Consider the following 23,850-nt stretch of genomic DNA (forward strand, 5'->3'; position numbering starts at 1 on the left):
GCTGAGGCGGTCGAGTGGCTCGGTAGGCTGAGCTGTGCCCACTGTTTAGCGCGCCTCGAAATTTTAATAGTTGCGCTCCATCGACAGCGCGCTCACGTATTCCGACCCTGAGGACCGCGCGTTGCGCTGTTCTCAGAATTATGCGTTGTTACTTTATATATTTTTTTTGTCGTTCAGCTTAAAGGCCGCGGAAGAGCCGAACTAGGACGAAAAACGTGCGGGCCGTTTTCTCTGCCATTTCACTTTAATGGCGCACGCTTTAGCGAGGGGAATGGCGCGCGTATAACAGCTTCGGGCCTTGTTTTAGCCATCAACGCCGTTTGTTTGCCGGTTTGTATGCATATGCACGTCTCCGGAAAAAAGAAAAAAGAAGTCAATGAGAAAACTGTAGAGCAACATTAGAAACTACCGATACATGCAGCTTTCTGGTGCTCAATACGTGCTACATAAAAGTATTTTTCCGAGCGTGAAAGAAGCCCGCGAATACACGCAAAATTGCCGCGCGACTGGACACTCGAGGCACTAGTTTCTAATGTTCCTCTACAATTTTCTCATTGACAATTTTCGTCTAATTATTCTACACGGGTGTATTTGAGAAGTTGATTAATTAATTACGACTAATTATCTAATAAGCGGAATACAAAAAAATACTCGGAGTATCTCCAAGCGACGGCAAACAGCATTACCTCGGTTCTGTCCAGCTATGTGGCATTTGCATATCTTTAAATCTTGCTGCATGATATTATATATATATATGAAGCAAGGAATCACAGGAGCTCACACAGAAATAGCGCAAAAAATAAAAGCTTGTAGGAAGACAATATCTCAGGACTTTACTGACGTTTCGGCCGCGGTCCGGCCTTCATCAAGAGTGCGATTGCAAACACATAGAGCTCAATTTATACATTTTCTCCGTAAGAGTGAAAAAAATATAGAAAAAATAAAAATAAAAAAGAACACAACAAAAAGCAGCAGCCCTTCCCTGTCGAGAAAATGGGGGTAAGCGAGGCTTGTCGTGTCTGTATCTGACCTTCGCGAGGATAACGTGAAGTTCACAACATGTCACGGTGATAAAACATACACGTTTATTAAATGTATACATTGAGGGAAGGAAACGTACAAAGCAACGGAAGGAAAAGTTGCACGAAAGGGAAACAAAAGTAGAAGGAAAGGGAACGAAAAGCAGCAGGAAAGGGAAGGGAAATAAGTAGGTCAAGTACACACGCGACAAACTTCGCTCACCCCCATTTTCTCGACGGGGGAGGGTTGGTTATTTTCTTTCTTTCTCTCTCTCTCTCTTTCGCTATATCTTTCTTTCTGCCTTTCTTTCTCCCTATCTCTTACTTTCTTTCACTTTCTTTCGTTCTCTCTTTCCTTTCTCTCTCTTTCTTTTTTGTCCTTGGTACGTGCCAATTGAGTTTGGACCCTTTCTGCACAATCACCAGGATCGGCCCACTTTTTCATCGTAACACCACCACCACCGCCGAAACTTGTGAGCCTATAAAGCTTCGCTTAAAACATGAATAGAAACTTGCGCGTATACAGAGTGGCATTAAAAAAAAAAAGTGAGTACAACAAAGACGTAAACACTGACCTGTAAAACGTACGTAGCCCGTAGATTTAGTGGCGTCATGAATGTCGACACGTACATTGACTCATGTCAAAGTCAACAAAACCGACGGGCATATACAGTGATGCTATAAAGAGGTACAAAGCTGCGCGTACATACAGTGGCATTATGAAAACATGTTAACGCAGAGCATGCGAGGTGTCGATTGCTGCCGGGAGAGTGTTTGACCACAAAGACGGTCAATACACCCTCACCTGGCCCTAGGACCACTGCACTGTGACCTCCACTAACCTCTGAGTTGAACGAACTGCGATCCATTGCATTCTTTGCACATGTGGTATCCTTTGTGTTTGCGGGCAGGCGTATTTTTTACAAAGTCTACGAGTGTGTGAAAAATATAATATAATATACATGAAAATTTATACGACAAGGTTAAGTAATAAACATCAACATAGTTCCTAATGAATGCTGCGACCACTTATATGCGGCGAACACTTATAGTGCCTCTGCCGCCTTTTTGAAGCTTAGGAAAGTGGTGGAAAAGCGCATCCGAAACTAACTACACGTATCTACTCTTAGTTATAAAGTCCCTATATAAGAAAAGTACCGCCATCCTTTGATAAACGCCGCTTCTCTCTCTCCCGTATCTCCGATTGGACGATGATAGCGGGCGCTTTTCACTTCTTTATATTTTCTTTTTTTCCGCCTCAGAGCCATGTTGAAAGTCCTCTGCGCAGCCGCAGTCGCCGCGGCGGCGGCGGCGCGCGCCCGGCCTGAAAGCTTCAACGTGGACTTTCTAGGTGCGCCACCGTCGACTTGGCTTTCGCAAGCAAAAAGTAAAGAAAAAAGCAAGCGCTTTAGGAGAGGAGGTGGCGGAGGAAAGAGTAGATGGCGGTACTTTTCTTATATAAGGACTTTATATACTTAGCGGCTCGCGTGCCACCTAGGGGACTCAGCCTTTCAGTAAAAGCAGCCACCAGTCAAATACCCCATAAGAATATTGCTCAGTGGCATGAAGAACCTCTTTAGATCTTACCCGTACTATTCACAATCATTATCAGCACGCTTTTAAGGACTCGCTAAATACGGAACGACGATTGTGCGCCAGTGTTGGCTTCAGTCAGTAAAGTGCTGTTATATGTTTTTCCTACGTGCTTCGATTTATATATATATATATATATATATATATATATATATATATATATATATATATATATAAACTAATCAGATGTTATGTGAGTCTATATAGCTAGTATAGTAATTAGTAAATTAATAATGATTGGTTCATTGAACTATACACAGCTGAAACTTCACTCCAGCGTATCAACAAACCGTAGCTATGGGCTTTGCGTTAAGCTTCCCGCGCTTAAATCAGCATCTTGAGGCATCAAACTCAGCGCAACAGGATTACAGGGTAAAAAAATATTGCAGGCATGGGACGACATGAGGCACGGCAGTGCGTTGTCAGGAACCAGGGTGTCGAACCAAACATCCTCGGGTTCGGTTGGGGTTCTGGTTCGCGCTCTTTGGGTTCAATTTACTTATGTTCTTCAGCTCCGCAGCAAAAACTATAACAGTTCGAACTGGTTCAGAGCTTTGTGAACCGATTGGTTAGGGTTCAAACGGGCTCGAAAGAAAAAAAAAAAAGCGCGTGTCTCCGATTTCCGCAATAAGGCGCGGTACATTTGGAGAGACAAGCTCGCTTCAGCTAGAGCTACTGCGAACCGGCTCCTTTTGCACGGACATTAAACTTAAAAAAAAAAAAAATCGCAAAGAACAAGGTGACATGCACTGTTGTATGTAGGCATGTCGGATTTGTGGATTCAGAGGTTTTCGTGGCGCCCTGTTAGGCTACCAAATGCCTTTGCCCAATGCGATTTTCGTGACGTGTGGAGGTGCCCTCGTAAACTAGTCCTACACCAAGAAGCCACGCTCCACTTATTGTGAGTTGTGAGCAGGTCACTCTAAAAGAAGATATAATTAGTGATTTCTTGCGGGTTCAAGAAATTGTGGAACCATACTCTGATGGCGGCATCGGCCGCTGTCTAAAAAAGATAAGCAGAACACAGAAGCAGGACAAAAAAAAAAAAAAAATGTTGTGTCAGTACTCCGCTGTAGTTGCTCGCACTCGTTGTGACGTTGTCCACGTTTTTCTGTCAGAAAAATATTATACCTCGTCCAACGCTTAACTGACCAGGTATTACGTGTTCGTTCTTGTAAGTGTGCACCTTGGAGTGTGCACCTAATTCTAAGAGAACTCGTAATATCATTTGGCAAAACTGCGCAGTCGCAACTAACACAACTTTGCAAATGCTTCTTGAATTCATAAATTTGTAGCTGAGATATTTTAGAGGAGCCAATTCTGTAACCTAGTGAAAGTACTCAACAAATGTCTAATATTTTAACTAAGTGCGTAGCCATTAAAAATGTGAAGAACACACTAAACTTCCTAAAATAAAAAAAAATCATATAAACTACTTGATATCGACTAAACAAGTTTAACTGACAGCAAACTTGTGCGACTTTGCATGATCGCAACTCAATTTCCAGCGAAGCTATTTCTTTAAGGCAGTGACATTATAACAATATCAGTTTCCCGTATAATTCAACCGCACACTTTAAAACGTTGCCTGCATTATACGCTTTCGAACTTGATGATCTTTTAGCAAAGGCCGTATTTGACCTACAAAGGTTTGACATCGCGTGCGCATCAGCTATAATGTTCGTCAATTTTCACCAAATTTGATATCGTTGGCTACTGTCTTTATTGCAGTACATCTAGCGAAATTCCACGCACTTATAACGTACTGGAGCGCTTGCATAAGTAACGAAGGGCGTAATTAACCCGCACACTCTGAACTTTGCCGACACGTGATCCGTAACCTGATGCCTATATGTACGAAATATTTATGCAAGGTAACTCGTTTAGTTCACCGGGGAAACCGCGGCCGCCTCATGCAACGCTTTAAAATAGGAAAAGAGCGAGGACTCAGTTATTATTTGCAGAGCTCATAATTAAGCCGGAAACGTTAAGGCTTCGTCACAGATTACACTTAACACGCCTCCCCACCCCTCCTTGTTCCAATTTTCTATAAACGTACACCCGTGAGCAAAAGTGTACGGACCACAGGGTTGCCGAAAGAAACTGAACTTGCTCGCACTTAACGTGAATAAACTGATATTGACGAGTACACTGGAAAGTTTGCAATGCCAAATAACAGCAAACGTTACTAAGCAGACATTACCAAGTTTGAACTGCTATCCTCAATGTCAAGTTACAGTCACAGGGAGAGAAGAAAATCGGCGTTATCGCGCAATCCCCTTTGCTCACGGGTGTACACTCAGTGGGACGTGCATGTATTTTTTTATTTTATTTAGTAATAGTGCAGGCCAATACTTTGGCCCAAGCAGGAGGGGCGTTACAGAAAGCAAAAACAAATGCTGACAGCTTAAATAATGTTGCATCACAGCAAGCAAAAAGAAAATACAGACAGGTATAAATAACGTTGCATAAAATGAACATTATGCATAAAAAGAAGCGAGGATCACACTACGACTTTACTAAAATTCACAAAAATGCTTTTCCAATGCAGCCCTGAAATCATCTGACTCAAATACACCAATGGGAAGTGAATTCCACTCGCTCACCGTTCGAGGAAAAAAAAAAACGTACTTGTAAGCGTTTGTTCTAGTGAAAATTGGCGCGAGCAAATATTCGTGACTGTGTCGTGTTCTTCTCGTAGTAGGCCGACATACAGAAGCGGGTAACGCCATATTATTTTTTTCCAGAAAGAGTATTGTGTAGTAGTACAAGGCGATTAATTTTTCTGCGTGTTTGTAGCGTCTGTATTCCGTTTTGTAACATTAATGAGGACGGGGAATCTGTCCTGGCATATTTTCCGTATATAAATCTCACAGCTTGTCTCTGGACTCGCTCCAGTTCCATAATGTTCCATAATTTCGGTACACTGGTAAACATAGCGGATGACGGCTGTATAACGCTTTCCAGCACTTGCTGAATGAACTTTTCATTAACGCCATTACTCATCCACACATGTTTAATTTCTAATGCCCACAGACCATAACGTTCCCCAAATGTTTACAAGATTTAATCTCAGTGGCTGTTATATTTTTCACGGGAAAGTGGGCTAAATACTGTGCAGTTCTCAAAAACACATTCATAATTCCCCAGAGCGCTTCTATACGCATTGCAGTGCAAATGCCGAAATTAACCCACATTATATGAACTTCGCCTACGCATCACCTATAACCATGTCCCTTATTTTCACCAAATATGAATAAGGTACCTAGCTTAGTTCACCAAGGACACCGGGGAAACCTACTATACGAACCTCGTACAACGCATAAATAAAGGGGTAGAAAAAGAGTGTTCATTAATTGTTCACAAAGCTCATAATTAAGGCAGGAACGCGTTAATAGTCCTTCCCACATCACCCCTATACACGTTCTCCTTTTCCAATGATTGTTATTGTGTCACGTATAAAGTTCTCCCTGGAGACTGGGAAACAGCGTTTAACGGCCGTTTAACTCTTTCAACCACTTGCTTAAGAGATTTTTTTTCAAAAACCTATAATTAACTTACGCTCTTGAAACTTTGCCTACACATCACCCGTTGGATGCCCCCTATTCACTTCAAATTAGATTTTTTGTGGCACGTCGACTTCTTTCAGGACCTGGGGCAAACCTCCCACGCGGTTAATAAAACACGATTATAACGCGCTGACACGCTTGTATAAGTAATATACTGTAGCCTCCAGTTTTCCAACTTTCAATTTTTTGTAATGTTTATCCATAACATGGCTCCTATTTTCTCTGAATATAGAATTGCTGCCATTCTTGGGTCTTCCGGGCCCGCGGGGATAACTTTGTAAGCCGTTTCGTGTATAACGCCTCTAAACAGATTTAAATTGGGGACATCGATTTTCATATAGCTCCCGATGTGCCTCTTACCCCATTTAGACGAAATATAAACTTCGTGAATAATGTAGTTCTTTCGGGACACCGCGAAAACATGCATATAACGTTTCAGAGCGCTTGTATATATATTGGTCGCACTGACAGCTTCAATGAATAAAACGCAGATAAGTATGAAGCGCGGGCAGTTATCAGAACTCGGTATAAATACCGTGTGACATGTTTAGTTAGACACACGCCTGGGCTAGTTCTGTGCACGTGCTAAAGACGGAGCACGAGAACAAGACGGAACAAGATAGATAACTTGTTTTCGAGCTCAGTTTATAGCCATCACATTTTTAGTCGGCATGCGTGGAAGTCTCGGACGAATACAACTTTTTATGGCATTCCATCACGATACAAGTTCCATTCTGGTTTTCTCCAGAAGCGCTCGGGCGAACTGTTGCACAAACAAAAGGTAATGCCATCTAAACGCCATACAGAGAGCCTACACTAACGCAAGCTCGTGAATAATAGGCAAACAACGCCATACAATCCGCTCTCCTTCGTACTAAATTAAGTTGTCGCCGTCAGTGCGTGTTGCTGTGGAAAATATGCACGAAGCAAAGGGACAGTGCAGGCTGCAACACGCGTATTGGACATCGCAACCATGCAGTTCGCTACACTATTGTTGAACACATCAGATGCCCTCAGCGCAAGCAGTATCCTCCAGGGTGACCCAGCGTCAGTGACGGTGCGCTCCGACTCCGCGCACAGTGTACAGTATAGCCGACCATGCGATAGTCGAGTGAGCCAATGGGATCATTGTGGCTCGGTTCGATTCGACACCCTGGTCTGGAAACGACCTTCGTTATGCACCGAACTGATACGAGTGGATTTTCGTCATCAGTTCGTGTTGGGTCGGCATGCAGTTATGCGTTACGCAGGGTTCCCATTACCCATACCGGCCACGTGACAAGTCTCGAACTCGGGCATCGCTCGGGGACGGCGGCCGGAAGCGCAGAGGAACGGCGAAATTGGAACAACGCCCGCATCCCTCGCCCTCTCTTCTTCTTCAAGAAGCGGTTTGTACCGGTTGGGTATGCGCTACAAACATTCGTTATACCATATTGAAGGCAGTATTGCGTTTCTCGAGATATGCTTTTCTCTCTCACTCGACCTATCGCCGCGGAGTCAGGATCAGCTAATGAGACCCAAGGTTGCCGCGTCGCCGCCATACTTGCGGTTCTGATTGCGGAAAGACGGCGATGCCACGGCCGAGACCGGGGAATCGTTTGCGACACATCCTACAGCGCTATCTTCCCGTGTTTCGCAGTCTTTCCTTTCGATGGGTCTTTCTTTCTTTTCTATTTTGTGAGCGTTGGGGCACCCACGATCCAGGACCCTGCTCGAACGATGGCTTGTAGTTGCGAAAGGCGCCAGTAACCGAATGAATGAACGGGGCTCCATTCCATTCACTGATTTTGCGTGTAAAGATTGGCGTGCAGATTGTCGCCAGGATGGCTGCACCGCTGTATGCAGGTCGTGGCGGAGGTGTTTGCGAGATTGGCGCTGACGCAGCTGTGAATTGAACGTAAAGCTAGAGGAATAAGGAATGACATTTAAAAATATAAGTAGTAGCAAGGTGGCCTGCTTCCTTGTTAGAAGGTTTCGGAGTATCAGTGAGGGTTTAAGGCGTGGGATTGTCGAGCAGTCGCCTGCGTGCCAAAGTTCTGTGCCTTTGATTCATTTTTATTGCACAGATTCGGCTTTCTAAGCGAAGCTTTATATAGGCTCACAAGTGTCCGCGCGCAGGTGGTGTCACGCTGAAAAGGGGGCCGATCCTGGTGGTATGAAGAAAGGGTCCAAGCTCAATGGCACATACCTGGGACAAAAAGAAAGAGAGAAAGAGAGAGAGAAAGAAAGAGAGAGAAAGAAAGAAAATTCCCAGGAAGGTCAGATACACACACAAGCTTCGCTTACCAACATTTTTTTGACAAGGGAAGGGCTGGTAATTTTTTTTTTTTTCGAGATAGCGTTCTCAATAGTCGGCACTGAAAGTCGAATAGCGCTCCGCGGTTCTCAAGTCAACGAACAGTGATAGTATATGACACAGTATCCCCTGTCAGACGCAGCGGTTTCTATAAAGCGAGGGTTTGTGATATGTTTGTGATCTTCTATATAAGCTCTTGAAGAACGAAGAAAGTCCGTCCTCTCGTTCGTTCGAAGTACGGGTATAGAATGACGTAGCAATTGTTAATAAAGACAAACAACCTGTGAATGGCTGAAGAGGATGCACTGAAGAAACAGGCCAGCTCGTTCTAATTGATCTTTTTGTTCAATTTTAATAAAGGCTGGGAGGAAAGCAACGTGCAGGTAATCATTACATTAATTACTTTCTTATGGCAGTAATTGGTCCCTGTAATGAATTGCATTTTTGAATGAAGTCATTGTGATTCTGATCTGTCGTTGTTTTTTCCGCAATGTATACAAGTCTGGTATGTGCCATTCTTCAACGAACCTCTTTCACGCCATCTCGAGCCACTGGGATATGTGCAAATAAAATTCTCAATATTTTTTTTAGTGCTAAGCGAAATTGAAGCGGAATCAAACCTATTCAGACAATCTTGCCGATATATAAATCAGACACGTGGCACGCACGGACTTCGCGGCGGCACCGGTAGAGGGCGCGCCGTGTCCAGAGGGAAAGGGTGAGAGAGGAGCCAGACTGTAGTAAACGCCTCGGACATGGCGCGTTTCAGCGGTGGCAATGCGATGTGTTGCCGCATTTATTCACCGCTAATGGCATTACCGTCGACCGTTATTAGGAGATATTTACTGCTGGAATTTTTAAGGAGGAGCATTATTTACAGCAAGCAAGCGCGCTTTGGTTGCTCACTGGCTGTGGCCTTCTATTTCACCATGTGTCCCACGTCATTTGTGCCAAAATGAAAAAAAAAAAAAAGAATGTGCAATCGCCACCTAGCTGGACAGAATCAAAGTAATATTATTTGCGGTCGCTTGGAGCCAGTCAGACTATGGTTTTGTACGTCGCCTAGTTACATAATTAGATACTAATTAATCAACTTTTCAAACATTATATTCAGAGCAGAAGTGTCAGTGAGAAAATTGTAGACAATCCTGAAAAATTCCCGATCCAGCTTTCTGTTGCTCAATACGTGCTGCGCAAAAGTCTTTCCAAGCCTGAAAGAAAGCCCGGGATACACGAAAAAGTGATTAGTCGCGCGGTGCGTGTTTCAAACGTACGAACACCTTGCGCATAATTATAATTTCGGCCACTCAATGCCGCTATGCTAGCGTCTAAGGCATCTATGAAGCGCAGCGCTTTATTGTTGCTGGCACTCGGAGAAGGCGCTCTCGGTAGTGCCATTCAAAAGCCTTAAAAAAAAAAGAACGTCGTCCGTTGGTGATTTCCTGGCATCAACGGCCGAAGTGGCAGTCGCTATTGAGCCAGAGGAGCACCGGTTCATTTCTTAGGCTAAGATCCGGTAGACCGTTAAGATGAGGAAACATATACTGAGTGCCCGGGTTTGCCTGTCGGAAAATGCACATCGGCGAGGGTTAATTAAATTAATTCTCGGGGTTTTAAGTGCCACGACTAAGATCTGATTATGAGACACGCCGTAGTGGAAGACTCCGGATTAAGTTTGACCGCCTCGGGCTCATCAATGAGCCAACTTGTGTAAGGCTACGTGGACATAATTAGCGGCGTACCCTTGTCAGGAAATCTGCGTCTAGAAAGACAGAGTATGGAGATGACATTATCTGTATTTATGCTAACGAAACTGCGCATCGTTTTTTCCGTCGAACTTCTTCGTTTTTCGTCTATTAATTTTACAGCAACAGTGGCTACGGCGTATTTCCCGACTTAGTAATCCAATGCAGAACAATGGTTGTAATCGAAATCAGCGCCCAGATTTGTGCAGATGTCCAGTTGCGTCACAACGTTATCTCGCAGACAAATCACAAGGTCATCATGGATACGTACACATAGGTAAAGGATGCAAGAAGGTCCTTTAAGGCGGCACGGTTGTGTCGCTGCGTCTACGCTATGACTGTGCTGAAACATCGCTAAGAACTGTGTCTTTTTTTCTTTTTATTAGTTCGCCGCGCGCAATAAATTACACCTAGTTGTTATTCAGCGCTCGTGTCGTCCACTCGCTCGCATTTGCGTCTCGCCATGTTTCGTGACGCAACGAACTTCTTCCCGCGTAATACAAATGTCGAGCACGTAACCATCTTTTTTTTTTTCCCTCGCGAAATGTTAATGTCGAATTTGGCGCACGTTTACACAGCCGCGACGCGACTGAAACGGCGAGACCGCGTGTCCCGGTGCTCCAATGAAATAGACGCAACAAGGTATATAACCGTGTCCCATTGAAGCCACGGCAGCGACGACGACGACGCCCTGCAGTCTTCTTGGTGATTAGGATCTGCTCCGCGAGCGCTCGAGGCGACGCGACGTTGACTGTCGCCTTCCAAGATTGCCGCCATTAAATTGAGCCACGCGCGCGCCCGCTCAGACTGCGCCGTCGCGGTGGTTCATCGGCCGGCGTCCTTGGGCTGCGCATCGCGCGTTCCCTCGAGCGGAGCTGTTCAGAGAAAACGCCGCTGCAGCCGCGCGTGCAGGGCGTCTTTTCTTAAAGGATATATCGGCGGATTTTTCAGCAACACTGCCATACTCGTAAGACGGCACCTTTCTGTTAAATGGGAGAAATTCAGCAGTACTGACCTCCCCCACGATTTCATCGAAATTCTACCTCAAAGCCTCAAACAACCCACCCTATACGTTTTGAACGTTTACAGCCCTCCCAATGCTCGACAACACCGCTTTGAGCACATGCTTGCTCAAGCCAAAGCTGACGCCAATAAACAGCCGCTAGTCGTATAATGGGCGACTTCCATGCCCCCTTCAAATGTGGGGCCACTCTGCATCTATACCCCTAAGGGAAGAACTCTGTGGCAGCACATACAGAATCAAGGTTTCACCATCCACAATGACTTTACTCTTTCTACCCGGATAGGAAATAGCGTCAGTAGGGATAAATCCCCCGACCTCACTCTAACTCACCGCATCACTCAGGCGACGTGGCAAAACCTCGAAAACAACTTAGGAAGCGACAATTACATCCCCGATCTCCGCGTAAATTTCAAGCACAGACCGCTGGCCACGAAACCACTAAGGCTTACCAATTGGACGGAATTCAGAAAATCTCGCTCCAACACCAACGAAGAAGACTTTACCGACATAGAGCATTGAGTGAACGCTTCACAAGCAGATGTAGAGGCCCATATCACCACTCTCCCGTTAGATACACCCTTGGCAACAATTGATTCGAAGCTACTACACATGTGGGAAGCGAAGCAAGCCTTACTCAGGAAATGGCTAAAAGACCGTTACAATCAAAAACTCCGAATCAGAATCGCCAAATTGGACTCTCAGATAGAACAATACGCTATCAAATTGGCGGCACAGCAATGGACTCAAGTTTGCGAAGGAGCGCATGGTCATCGTAGCACTAAAAAGACCTGGCAATTGCTCCGGCACCTGCTCGACCCCACCACGTCTAGGACGCATAATAACCACCAGATCAATAAACTGCTACATGAACATGCAGCGGACCTGCCGACAATGTTCAGTAACTTGGCTTCCAAACACATGCCCCCACCTACGCAAATTCCTATGCCCGATTACACTGGTGAACCCAATGAGGAACTTTGCAGCCCCATCACAGAAGCGGAGGTTCGACATGCCCTCAACCAAGTGCGAACCACCACGGCACCAGGTCCAGACTCTGTGACGAATAAGACGCTTCGCAACCTCGATGAGCAATCCATACGCAAACTCACCGAGTATTACAAGCACTGTCTCGAAGAGGGCGAGATACCCCAACGATGGAAAGCAGCCAAGGTGATCTTCATTCCCAAGCCGAATAAGCCAATTCACATTGATAACTTCCGTCCCACCTCTTTCACCTCATGCATAGGTAACATCTTGTAGCACGTAATCCACCTACGCCTCTCCAAATACATCGAAGACAATCACTTGTTCCCCTCGGAATCGACTGACTTTCGCAAGTCTCTTTCTTGCCAGGATGTCATGCTAAGGCTGAAAAAAGACATTATCGAACCGAGCGACGCACGTGACACAAAAGTGTTGCTCGGCCTCGACCTCAAGGGAGCCTTCAATAATGTGTCCCACTTGGCCATTCTACGCGAACTTAACAGTATAAACTGTGGAGAGCGTATCTACCGCTATATATGCAGCTTCCTCACGAAGCGCACTGCAACGCTCCAATTAGGCAGCGAACAATCAGGTCAAATACGTTTAGGAAGCACTGGTTTACCCCAAGGGGCAGTACTTTCCCCTCTCCTCTTCAATTTGGCTATGCGACCTTTAGCTTTCACTCTCAAGATTCCCGACCTCCGATTCACACTGTACGCAGACGATATTTTTATTTATTTTTATTTTATTGCGATAGCAATTATATGGACACTTCAACCGGATTTCTGCCGTCGGTGCCGTCGTCGCCGTCGCCGTCGCCGTGAGATTCCGTATAGATAAAATCTTCGCCGCGCGCCGTATGCCCGAGCGGAAGCGTGCGGGGACGCGCGCTATCACGGAGAGCGAACGCACTCAATCTCCCACGCGCAAGCAAGGAAGCGGGAAGCCAGCGCCGGAGGGAGCGGGGGTGGGGGGGGGGGGGGGGCGCACTTCTACTCTGCCAACAACCGCGCTCGTCGCTCGCCCGCACCGTCTCTCTTATCTCCACACGGCTCTGACCTTTGTATGGGCTGTGCATTCGCCGCTCAGTTTCCGTTGAAGCGATAGACCGCACGTACGTTCGCCCGCTGCGGCGTATGCGCTTGCTGCCAGCGTTTTGACAGTCGTTGTCTGCAGTGATTCAGTGTGATCTATTCATGTTTGTTTGTGCGCGCTCACACCACGCTTGTTCATTCGGTTAGTAATAGTCGGGCCACATTTTCCAACGCACGCTACACATGCAATGCTGCCCGGATCAGCAGTGCAGCGCTACAGGTGTGTCCCTTCGCACGCGCTGCCCACGGGAAGCGCTTCTCATCAACACCACCGTTTCACACGCGCCTCCTCGTGGTCATCGAGTCTCTCTTCATGTCGGTCTACTTACGCCGCAGCACACCTGCTTACTTAATCAGCTCATGTTTACTACAATTCATATTGCTACCAAAGCCGCTCACCTTACTTCGTATGGCATTGCTGTGTTGCTATCGCATTCATTGCTTCGCCCTTAGGACAAAAAGCAGAACACAATTTTCACAAATGAAGGAGCATTGCAGGTGGTAAATACAGCACTTTGAGGTACAGCAAGTCGTGAAACATATTCACAAGCTAAATATTCTTACAAAAATTCACACTCAACGGAGCAAGAACAAAATAGCGAGAGCGAATAAGTGCTCTGGGAGAGAAAAATGTTACTAAAAGTGCTAGGATTGTAAATACGTTAGTACTGCTGTATGAAATGAAGAAGACTGTGTTATCGTGGCAATTCTGGAGGGTAACTCATTCCATTCTTTTATTGATGAGGTTAACGGCGAATTCTTGTGCTTTTCCGTCCGGGCGAAGATAGGGTTAACTTTTTAGGCATGATCGATGCGATGTGAAGTATGAGGTAGCGGTAATATGTGTGACCGGGCAAATGATGTGTTGCTGTGATAAAGAGTGTGAAAAAAAAAGCATAATCTGGCGAACTTTCTGCGCATTGCGAGTGGCGGCATGTTGAGTGTTTGCTTCAAAGATGAAACGCTTTGAAATCGGGAGTAGGATGACATGATGAATCGCGCTGCTTTATTCTGAATGGGGATCACAGAAAAAAGTTATATATAATTGCATATATATAAAATAAAAATTTTATACAAACATTTTAATGCGTATTTTACTGATTTTCGTTATACACAATAATTCGTTATATGTGTGTGCAATATAAAAAAATTTAAAATTAAATTATGGGGTTTTGCGTGCCAAAACCAGTTCTGATTATGAGGCACGCCGTAGTGGGGGACTCCGGAAATTTGGACCACCTGGGGTTCTTTAACGTGCACCTAAATCTAAGTACACGGATGTTTTCGCATTTCGCCCCCATCGAAATGCGGCCGCCGTGTGCAATATATCCGGGTCCTTCTGTACTCGTGCATGAAATTTAGAGAAGAATTAAAATGGGTTCTAAATCGCCACAGATATTGTTTTCTTGGCATTGGCGCGCCGTGTACAGCGCGCTTTGGTTTGTTTGTTTGCTTGTTTGTTTCCTTGTTTTTGTTTGAGGTCGTTCCAACGCCGTAAACGGCTGCAGTTTCGTCTTCCGCCGGAACTTCAGACCTAAAGCAGGATGGTGTGTGCAAACTTTATTTAAAGAGGTCCGGAGGCTCGACTTAAGCCGAGGCGGGCCGCTCCCACGTTGGCACTGTCAGGCCCAGCCCTTCAGCGACATCATGGGCCCTCTGGACAGCCCTTAGTTGGTCTTGAAGCAATGGGCTTTGTATTCTTTTTTCGCATCGCGCCCATTCTTCGAGGAGGCTGGGAAGAGTTGCGGGGCACCCCGCGAGCGTATGTTTGATTTCAGTGATGCCATTACAATCATTACATTCCTTCCTAATCTCTCTCTCTGGATATATTTTATTAATGTTGTACGGCGTGGGGTATGTACCCGTTTGCAATAAGCGCAGCGAGACTGCCTGAACCTGTTTAGTTTTGAGTGTGGCAATGGGAATTGCCTGCGTCCTAGATAGTAGTGTTTGGTAATATCATTGTAAGTTATTAAATGATCTCTATATTCCCCGGCCTGATGGTGAACGGCTCGGTTATGACTGTCACGGTTACCAAGTCCTCGTGCCAAGCCATGCGCAACCTCGTTGAGGTTTACCCGAGTCTCGTCCACTTTCCCCATATGCGCGGGAAACCATCGGATTTCTGTTCTCCTAATCCTAATGTTTTCAAAGAGTTTAGCTGCAACACCAGCTACGTAGCCTTTATCAAAACTTTTTATAGTAGCTTTTGAATCACTGTAAATGAAGGCCCACTTATTACTCCTGATGGCTAGAGCAATTTCCACTTGTTCCGCCACCATGGGTTCCTTGCTAAAAATACTGATAGCGTCTTGTACCTTTCCTTGAGAATTTGATACAATCGCCGTATAGGCTTCTTTACCTTTCACCCAGGCAGCATCAACTATAGCTGGATGGTGTCCCGTTCGCAGAATGTGGTAGCAAACGGCGCCTAAACGTGGCTATAAATATTACTGCTCAACGACTACAATTCTCTAAAACGCGCTATCTTACTTCTAGATAGCTCTCTCTAGCTTGTCTGTCAGGCGAATTGCGGCCGAAGAAAGAAACGATTTTATTTTTTTTTTAGAAGTCGAGTGTAAACAAATTACCCTCCACGAGTTGCCCCTCAACCGCATGGATAATCTCCACTTTCTTTCTTTCTTTCTTTCTTTCTTTCTTTCTTTCTTTCTTTCTTTCTTTCTTTCTTTCTTTCTTTCTTTCTTTCTTTCTTTCTTTCTTTCTTTCTTTGTGTGAGCCTGGCACTGAACTTTCCAGTCCAAGCATTCATCTCGCTTCTGTGGTTCTTCCGTGTCCCTTCCGTCCAAGCGGCTCAAATGCCACGAGCGGCGTGCATTCATAGCGCCTGCTCGCGGCTTTGACTTCTAGGCAGCTTTTGCGTCGTACTGCAGAATCGAGCGCAAGCTATTGCTGTGGCCTCAAGATGCCATCCTAGATTCCACCGTCCATATAAGACAAGCGTTTCTATTAAGGTTAAAGTCTTATATGTCTTGTCGTTCAGTCGACCTTCAAAGTCCTTGAGCGTTAAAAGCGTCGACGACACGAAAGGTACAAAAGCTATCATCATCAATGGCTCATACCCCGTAAGCACTCATAACCCCATAAGCAAGCGAGATAGATGATAGATATGGATGATAAAGCGAATCAAGATGGATGATAAAGTGAAATAACTGGATGACTAAGCGAATTAAGGGGGATGACTAAGCGAATTAAGTGGATGACTCAGGCAAGTTAAAGGCAATTGATGACTGAGCGATTTAAGAAGACTAAGCGAATTAAGAGGATGAGTAAGCGAATTAAGAGAGATGACTAGGCGAAGTAGACTAAGCGAATTAAGGGGGATGTGTACGTCATGTGTCCGTCTTTAATGCATCGGCAGTTGGGCTTTCGCCTTCAAGTCGTGTTAGGGATAACTTAAGAGACCCTGTGAATTATTATTATTAATTATTATTATTAGTCTTATTATTACTATTGTGGTGGTGGTGGCGCGTATAGGATAGGCCGGGGGATATGCCAGGAATAGGGACAGGAGGAGCCAAAGAACTGATGAGGGCTTAAGCGAGAAACAAACCGAAACTACAAAAAAGCAGGAACAGATTACTCAATGGAGAAGCCAGAATTATTAATATTATTATTTTTGTTTTGAAAACACATATACACATGGCAGGAAAGGGAAAGCGAGGAGCAGGGGGCAACTGCCACCGGATGGGGCACAATGCACTCTTCAGGAAAGAGGAGACAGAAACATAAAAATGGAAGATAGGAAGAAACGGACGGAAGGAGGAGAGAAAGATAAAGATGACAAATCTCAAAAATAAAGCAGAACACACACAGCACAGGTCACACATAGCACAGGTCACACACAGCACAGGTCGCACACAGTGGTGCCGGTCACTGCAGGTCACGCTACTAAAGAATGTTAAAATAAAATAATTTTTGTGCGAGATGAAGTCAGAATAAAATATATATTAAATAATATATATTAAAACATATATATATATCTACTACAGTGTTTTGATCATGTGCCAAGTTGATGTTGCCATGTAAGGTCTTTTGGGCCCCGTCAAGCTACTATCGTAGCTTTTAGCCCAAAATGACCATCCAGTTTCTGTTTCTTTTACTGGAAAATAAATAAAGATTGATTGATTGAAAGATTGAAAGTCAGAATCAAAGATATATTAAATAAGTAGAGGTAGGTACCGATGTGTTAAAGAATTTGGAAGAAAATTGAGCTTAAACATTTAGTCAATTGAGGAGAAGAAGAAAAATCAGATTAACATGCTAATTGTCCTTTTTTGCACGCAGAAAATTAAAATACGGCACAAAGGAGCATACTTGCGACTAAATTTCAAGTTGTTGTTATTGTCTCAATGCATATGACCCGCTATCTCATTTCTGCGGTCATCTTCTCCCTCTCCCTCTCTGTTCACGCTCGTTCTTAGCGGAAAAGGAGGAAGAGGAGGTCCCAGACTTTATTTTTAAGCCACTTATACCCTGTGACTGAGTGTATAGTCCCTCGACAGGGGAGGGAACCGCGCACATTCTTGGACGCCAAAGCCACTTGGCCTCCGTCTCGGACGCTTCGTGTTTTGGTGCCGCGGCGGCGGCGTTGCGGTTTCCAGAAATAAGCGCGTCTGGCCGCCTCGCAGTCCTCCGCGTGCACCACTGCACCGGCGACAGCGCGACCACTCTCGATGGCTCTTTATTTTTGAGCACCACTCTCTCTTTCCATCGCGTGAATACGCCTCCGTTATCGCCTCTGTTTTCACCAAGAAAGCCCTCTAGAAAATAAGGGGGGGGGGGGGGGGGGCGAAACCGTAAGGAAAGCAACTGGAACCGGAGTGACGTCCCTCCATCCGGCTTTCCTGTTTGGCAGTTGATGACGTCACGCATAGTTGTTTGCCGCCTTCTTTTTTTTTTTTTTTTGTTGTTGTTGTCATACTTTTTTTCCGGGGACACGTTTCCTCGGCTTGTGTCGTTTTTTGGCGGCCCTGAATCTCAGTGCCAGTCAGCGAGGTTAACTTCGTACGCGGACGTTTGCGCGGTCGACGCCCTTGCAGAGAGCTGTGGCAGTTGCGTAACAACTGGCGCTGTCTGTCTAGAGGTCGCCCGAATGCTGGCCGGCTGAGATGACCGCTCACGCGTCTATAGGGGGAGAGTTTTTCGCTGTTCTGTATAGTTATTGGGGGACATTCGGGCGGCCTTTTGCTGTGGAAGCGCAGCGGTTGATCTAATAGTTGGAGGATAATTTAGCCGGAGTGCTGTTTACGAGGACGCCGGCGCCGCTGTAACGAGATTGAGAGCACCGGTTCGGGAAATAGGCAACTATAGGAATGGTACAGCTTAGCCAATTGCGCTAAAGTGCTTCATTTGCGACCGACATGCTGTGCCAAGCGGCGCCCAAACGGTCAAAATGCCTCGAATCGTGCGCCGAGCTGCTCCGAAAAACTGGGCGCGATCCCGAAGGGTTTGTGTTTAGGTCAGGTTCAGAGGAAAGCGGCTTGGTTTGGGGCTTATGGGTGCGGCTCAACCCTATACAGGTGATCGACCAAACGTAAACTAAATTTTGTAAATTAGGAATGAGATGTTAAATCAATACTAATCGTTAATATCAATTTTAGGGCTATATTATGGGAAACTTGAAGGGGATATTTTCGTTTTCATAGTGAGGAAAAAAAACATTGATAAAATTAACACAATATTCTCTTTGTTTCGCTTACAAAATTATATACGGCATCACTACTTTCCTATTGCAGTATCCGAGTGCCGACGCTCCAAGAGATAGTGTAACAGGAAGCGTAATTCCCAAACTGGCGAAAGGGACCTTCCAGAATTCCTTTTTTTTTTTCTTTTTCTTGGAAGCTAAGTAAATAAAGCCTGGGCTTTGCGAACTTCATCCCCAGGATACCGGGAGTCGCTGCAGTCGTGGAGTCTCGCGCTCACAGTCTGGATATACCGCCGCATTCACGTGTAATAATGCGCAACTGTATTAGCGCGCCCACGAACCCGTGTTTGTGTTATGTCGAGAACTTAATTAAAAGTATTGCCTATATCTTCATAATTATCCAGTGGGACGCCAATGTGCATGGAACAGCAGGCGCACGATGTCAGCGGTTGGCTGGTAGCTTTGCTCGGTCGTTCAGCCGGCATCAGGAGTGAGTGAGTGAGTGAGTGAGTGAGTGAGTGAGTGAGTGATGAGTGAGTGAGTGGTGAGTGAGGAGTGAGTGAGTGAGTGAGTGAGTGAGTGAGTGAGTGAGTGAGTGAGTGAGTGAGTGAGTGAGTGAGTGAGTGAGTGAGTGAGTGAGTGAGTGAGTGAGTGAGTGAGTGAGTGAGTGAGTGAGTGAGTGAGTGAGTGAGTGAGTGAGTGAGTGAGGGCTTTATTGAAAAACAAGGTATCGACGGGCGACCTTGTGTTCAGGCGACCACGAGCTCCTGGGCCCGGGCGGCTTCTTCAGCTCTCTTGATGACATTGTACTTAGATTTAGGTGCACGTTAAAGAACCCCAGGTGGTCTAAATTTGCGGAGTCCTCCACTACGGCGTGCCTCATAATCAGAACTGGTTTTGGCACGTAAAACCCCATAATTAAATTTTTAATTTTTTTTTGACATTGGCCTGCAGGTCAGGGTCGGAGCTGAGCAACACGGCCTCCCACTGCTCGGTATTACTTTTTTCGTGATTTGTGTGATCTTCCGCTGGACACGACCACATAATGTGGAACATATCTGCTTGCATATTTTTGACACTTTGGTTAGTTCGAATGACTTTTCATTCGGCAAGTGTTAATACTTGTTCAAATAATTCGACCTGGTTATTTTTAATTGCGTGCCGTTGTTTCACTTATACGGCGGCGCGACTTGCGACGATCAACGTGCGCACAAGTCGTGTTTGAGTCTAAGGACATCCGGTTCAAAAGTCACTTGAAGCGTAGGTGTAGCAAGAATATAACCAATTTTGTCGAGTGGCACTTTCTCTCGCCTGCGGTGCTCGAAGTACTAGCACCAAGGGGACCATGAATTGAAAGCGTTTAGCTTAATTAAGCCACCAGCTACACTGCAACATGCGAGTTACCGCGCCACAACTGCGTGACGGCGCACAAAGCACGATAGCAGTGACCTCGCCATAAATCTCCTGTGGTGCTATACGCCTGTGTCATTAAGCCATAAAATAAAATAAAATGTTTAACGTGGAAATACATTGGAATGCGTGTGCTGGTCGAGACTGATATATACGCGAAAGAACTCGCATAGAAGCCTGATTGGGTTGATAACGTTCCGCGTGTGTAGATTGTCGGCCGCGGTATAGTAGTACCCTTTGGCGATGCCGATAAGAGGATTCACTGCAGCGGTAACCGCGCCGAAAGGCGTGAACGCCGAAGCGCTCTAGCGGCTTCCAGTACCCGCATTCATGGGAGAAAACCCCCACTTGTGAATTCACAAACGCACTATTAATGGTTGAAAACGCATTTGTTTCCAGAGAATTTTCATACAAATCGTGGTACAAATTATTGGAAGAACGTCTGCGACCAATCATTTCTATAGCCGAACGCGAACGGAGTTGCAGATCCGCTATCCCGCATGAGAATGGATTTGACTGTCTTATTACTTTTTTATTTCCTCTCTGTTTACTGCCTTTACTTTGTGTTAACTTGTCCTCTGTATTGGCTAATGCGAATACTGTAAATTTACTCTGTGATATTACTTGTCATTTATGTTGCCCATAGTAGATTGACTTTGTATTTACTGTAATATACAACCTTTCTTTTTTCTGGAGGAAGTATGCTGTCTATTTACCCCGTGTTTACTTGTCCTTTATTTTTCCTATAAACTGTTTATTTATTCTCTTGTCACTTCTCCTCTGCATTAACGATAGTATAGTAACTTGATGTTTAGTGTAGTATAGAACAATTGTTTTTCCTTGAGAAAATAGACTACCTGTTTCTCCCGTTTTTACTATTCCATTGTTGACGAGAGTATATTGACTTTGTGTTTACTGCAGTATACATCATTTCTATTTACTGGCGGAAATGTACTTGCTGTTTGGTCTAGTTTCGCGTCGTATGTTGCATTCTCCTGAGCTCATTAATTGCTTAATTATTGCTTTACCGGAAATTTTTACACACTCGAGTAGCGTATGTGCCTTACCCACTTGAGGTTGTAGATCTATAGGATCGCGCACATTCAGTTTATACTTCGTCTTCTTCAAAGCGAGCGCTAAAGACAACTAAAATTCGAGACCCGACTTTGCAACTCGCCGGCTCACACATTCCGCAATGTGCAGCTCCCTGTATACGCGGCACGCTTCCCACCTCCGCGCGCGCATCTCAGTTTGACAGAGCAACGAACTCGTTTCGAGCTAACTACGTACCGGACGCCAAAAGTTCAGCGATTGCCGGTGCTTTGCTCTTATCCGCCACTCTGGCGATTGCCACACAGGGCGCGTTGTCATTTTTGTCGAGTTTATTTGTATTCGAACAAAGATATCAAGTTCGTCGGCTGTATAACCCGGGGCAACGGCAATAGGTTTCGATGAGGCAAGGCGAACTGCCCAGCATGCAGACGTGTCTTGCAACCCGAGCTATGCGCAGGGAGGCTGTCACCGTGCGTCGTATATACCCTCGCACACAGCGCGGGCCAAGCATTCCGCGCATTGTGCCACGTCTTGCCGACGCGACGCTCGCATTCTTACGCATGCTGCCTGCAGTGTTCTCTCTAAGGTTTCTTGCGCGGGAGCGCTGACGCGCTACTTGGAAACCGTGTGCCATGTAGCTGTCGTCAATCGTCTAGCGAGCGACGTCGACGGGCGCTGCAGCCAATAGGGAACCAGCGAGCCGACGTCTTCGTATGCGGCCGCAGCCGTTGTAGTACAAACTCTACGAAAAGAATCTTCATCTGTACGTATACGCCAGCAAGAGAGCACACAATAGCACCGGACGCTTCGGAGTTGCCGTCGCGGGACACATCCTCGCGCTCTCTGGCGCATACCAGAGATTGCAGAGCCCAGGTGCTGGGCACTGAAGCTGCTAGTGTAGTTCTTGAGCTTATGGGTGTCTCGGATCTTTAAATGTAAGGAATCCGCGGTGTCGCTTTGTGCTGCAATTTCGTACCTGGTACTCGTATCGACGCTGTTGCTTTGTTTTTTTTTTTGCGATGTGTTGAAACGGCACTGCGTATTAAGCGACAAAGAACAACAACGCCTTGATGTGTTGCACAGTCGCACTTCAAGAAAAAAAAAAAAAAACACGAAACCAAGGAGCTCTCTCACATCAGGCATGCGCTACCCACTTTGTTAGGGACGAATCTTTCAAGATGCCACAACTTATGCTTTTTTTTTTTTTTTTGACGCTGTACTTGTCAGCTGGCATGCTTTGAGAGGTGAGAGAAAAAAATGAAAAAATAATATAAATTGCAGTCAGGAACGATTTCAGAGTTGTTGGCGAAAAAGCGCGCATGCACATGCGCGCGCGTGACAATTAGTGGACCGGTTGCAGCGAAAACACGGAGTGAGTGAGTGAGCGAAATAACTTTACTGAGGTCCAGAGAAGACGCAGGGGACACCCCGCGCCACCCGGCTAGTCCCACGTAGGGACCGGCAAGCCGAGCTTGACGGAAGGCGCATAATGTAACAAACTATTCGGTAGTTGCACAAGAAGTCTGCCATTGCTCTATTGAAAAGCCTCTACGTTCGAGTGACTTAGTGAAGAGACTTTGATACTCGCAGGCGTTCTCCACTCCCTATATTTATTTGTGTCTCTGTTTGCTTTGTTTCGCTACTATTCTCTCCGCATTTCTTCCCCCTTACTTTTCCCCAAGCGTAGGGCAGCAAACCAGAAGCTTCTTTTCCCGTAAGCTCTCCCCCCCCCCCCCCCCCCCTTACCTTTCCCATCTCATTGCTCTCTCTCTTTCCAACGGTCTGCTTACGGTGACATGTACTTGAGATAGTGAGAAAAGCAGCTAAGCGGTATGCGTAATTGACTATTTCATTCATGCACTTCAACGTCCCGAAACTAAACTGCTGGGGTGGTATTCGGTAAGAGTCCACCTAGTGGACTGTCCATTTCGGCCGCTGCTTATTGGCCGCCGCTGTACGAGTGAGGCGGAGACAGGTGCCCCCAGCCAGTCTCCTTCTCGCTCGTGCAGCTGCAGCCAATCAGCGACAGCCGAAATGGACAGTCCACTATGTGGACTCTTACGGAATAACCCCCCCCCCCCCCTTTCTTTTTTTTTTTTTTTTTTTGCTGTGTGAAGGACGGCTGCTGATTAATGCTAGCAGCGTGGCGTTCTTTAACCTTGCTCGTTACGCGGGCCTTTTTATTGCATTGGCGTGCGGCAGCTTAGCAGCCGGGATGGAAACATTGACTTTGTTCTTAGCTGTGGAACGCAAAGGCTGCGCGCTTCGGCGGGTTACAAACAAATAAATAAAACAGAACAAAAGAACTTTCGCACGCAGATGTACGCAAGCGCGATCAACTCATACTTCAAAGACAGCGCAGCTGCATAAAGAAATTCTCACACCATTCGGAAGTTCT

At 45.8% G+C, this 23,850-nt stretch overlaps 1 protein-coding gene across 1 annotated transcript in view; it reads right to left on the reverse strand.

Moving 5' to 3' along the window:
* The window catches only part of LOC119461488 (procathepsin L), a 392,372-nt gene that overhangs the window by 200,841 nt on the left and 167,681 nt on the right, over positions 1-23,850 (reverse strand). The gene's annotated exons all lie outside the window — the stretch shown is intronic.

This window comes from Dermacentor silvarum, chromosome 8 (assembly GCF_013339745.2).
Source record: "Dermacentor silvarum isolate Dsil-2018 chromosome 8, BIME_Dsil_1.4, whole genome shotgun sequence".
Lineage (NCBI taxonomy): Eukaryota > Metazoa > Arthropoda > Arachnida > Ixodida > Ixodidae > Dermacentor > Dermacentor silvarum.